The sequence below is a fragment of the Mchenga conophoros genome, linkage group LG9 (genome assembly GCF_057382185.1).
Source record: "Mchenga conophoros isolate Kocher_MC1m ecotype Shallow Benthic linkage group LG9, M_conophoros_male_GT1.1, whole genome shotgun sequence".
Taxonomy (NCBI): domain Eukaryota; kingdom Metazoa; phylum Chordata; class Actinopteri; order Cichliformes; family Cichlidae; genus Mchenga; species Mchenga conophoros.
Genome location: NC_140534.1, coordinates 5,496,120 through 5,498,692, shown reverse-complemented (window position 1 = coordinate 5,498,692; position 2,573 = coordinate 5,496,120). Strand labels below are relative to the sequence as shown.

Sequence of the window (2,573 nt, the reverse complement as noted above, 5' to 3'; positions counted from 1 at the left end):
AAACAAAACATTTTAGAGGTCAGAATCAAAACTTTTGCAAACTTCACCATGTTCATAAAATAGATTGTACTGTCACATTGTGAAGAAACCTCCCTCGGTGGAGAGATTGGACCTTTGAACCCAGAGCTTCATAAAATGGTTCTGTGAAATACTAAAAAGCCCAGGTCAGACTTCTCATTGTCTCTGTTTGAAGCTCGGACTGAGACCTATCTCCTGCAAAGTATGACAAATTGCTTCTGCTTCGGCAAGATGAGCAAACAGAGTGCAGTGGTTCTGTGATTAAATATGGGTGTCTGGTATGCTCTGTCTGAGCAAATATAGACATGTCCCTATCCTTGCCCTTTATTAATATAAAAAACATCAAGCTGCAACCTGATGTTGAAAAGCATTGGTTAAAAAAAGGCCTTAGAAGACTGTTCAGTGTATACATCTCATTATTTAGAAGTTAATTTATTGAAAGCTTTGCCAGTTCTTGTAAAATGTCATTGTGCTTTGGCATGGAAGGAGATATAAAACATAGTTAAAGTCAAATGAAGGCTAACTCATTCAGTGTACTGCAGCTTTCGCATATGTTTTACCAGGCTTAATTATGTATATTTGATTGGAGCAATGCACATTCATCAATGTTCTTCTTGCATGGATTGAATAAACACCAGTGGGAATTATTATGATTGGATTCAAAGATTGGTATGATGATTGGGTATATTTATATCAAGATAAAAAAAAATCAGAAGAAGGATATACTGTCATGGTCTACGGTGGGTGGCTGGAGTTTCCATTAGGCTCCTGAACTGACCTGGGATCCGCCCCTGGGCAGGGCCAACTCCAGCTCCTGCACACCTGGAGCCTATTGCAGGCTATCAAGCCAGAGGGATTTAAACCACACATCGATGTTCACTCACTGCCAGTTCGTCATCAACCCATGTTGGTAACAGGTCTTGTGTTTCAAATTCTCGCTGTGATTTATCTTACTAACAAAGACTCTTTTGTGCTACAGTTGCTGTACCCACCCTGGCTCACTCCACCTCCGGACTCGGGATACCTAGTGATCATTTTGGAAATCCCTCTGTGCCTCACCTGCCTGCCCTCCTGCCATCACACTCCATCTGGAGCCCCGGATCTCAGGTCAGCCTTTCCACGCCACTCAGCCTCCCCTGGATCTTCATCATCCCCCTCTCAAACACTCCAGGTCCCTAACTGCAAGTAAGAATTGCTGCTCTTATACTGGCCACTTCTGAGCTGCCTTCACTACCTGCCTAACTCCTATATCCTCTCCCCTCAGTGTGACTGTTCCCCACTCAGCTCCGTTCCACTTCTCAGGCCTCGTTCCCTCGCCCTAGCCACGTTCCCCTGGGCACGCCACACCAAGGCTCCACGTCTCGTCATTTTCTGTCTTTGCCACGTTTCCCTTTTTTTTCCCCCTTGCACTTAACCGTAATAAACTGTTAAATCATCTACTGTCTCCGCTCTGGGTTTCTGCACCTGAGTCCTATTCAGTACCGGCCATCCGTCACCGTGACAGTACGAACTGGCCAACAAATGGACTCAGCAGACCCAGTACGTGCAGCAGTCTCCAAGCAGGGAGCCATTTTAGGGGCTCATGAGCAAGCGTTGCAGGTTCTCGACACCCGGTGTCAAGCCATAGGCGAGACCCAGGCTAGGATCTTAGCTTCCCTGCAGGAGATTCAGTCGGCTCTTTCCCCTCCTCCAGGCCCATCCTCCGCGTCCCCTGCGCCCGTGGCAGAACCTCCCCAGTCTTCCCCAGCTCCGACCCCTTCGGGCTCCGTGTTTCGCGATGCTGCATTCCCAGAACCCGAGCCGTACTCTGGGGAGCGGGGCCGCTGTACGGCCTTTCTACTGAAATGTTCTCTCGCGTTCACGCATTCACCCCGTTCATTTACTAGCGAATCAGCTCGGGTAGCATATCTGGTGGCTAAGCTACAGGGCAAGGCGCTGTTATGGGCCGAGGCGTACCTGTCGGCTCACCCGCTCCCAACCTGCTCGTTTGATGATTTTCTGTGCGAGTTTAAAAAGACCTTTACTCACCCAGTATCGGAGGGTAGTTCTGATGAAAGGTTGCTCGGGTTGCAACAGGGGAGCCGGAGTGTCGCTGAGTTCATTATCGAATTCCGTACTGCAGCCGCCGAGGCCAATTGGCCCGATCATGCCCTTCGGGGAGTGTTCCGTCGCGCCTTAAACGACGAGCTCAAAGACCAGCTCGCTTCCCGCGATGAGCCCGAATCCTTTGAAGACTTGGTCTCCCTTTCCCTTCGGATAGATAATCGCCTGAGGGAAAGGGAGGCAGAAAAGAACCAGAAACATCGTAAACCTGCGCCTCGTACGTTTTCACTTCCTCCACCGTCACGTCCGGTGTCAACATCCGCTCCCGTTTCCGTGGAAACGGACGCCGCTCCGGAGCCTATGCTAATCGGCCGCTCTCGTCTCACACCAGAGGAGCGAGAACGACGGCTTCGGTCGGGCGCGTGTTTTTACTGTGGCTCAGTGGAGCATAGGTTAGCGCAGTGTTCGGTTCGGCCAAAAGGCTCCGCCCGCCGGTAATTTCGGGGATACAG

General features: G+C 50.1%; 1 long non-coding RNA gene across 1 annotated transcript; it reads left to right on the top strand.

The window, feature by feature from the left end:
• Positions 1–753: 753 nt before the first annotated feature.
• On the top strand, positions 754–1,420 carry LOC146566650 (uncharacterized). Its single transcript, XR_014893740.1, has 3 exons — positions 754–924; positions 998–1,203; positions 1,283–1,420. It is a non-coding gene; the product is annotated as an uncharacterized LOC146566650 (long non-coding RNA).
• The last annotated feature ends 1,153 nt before the right edge of the window (positions 1,421–2,573 follow it).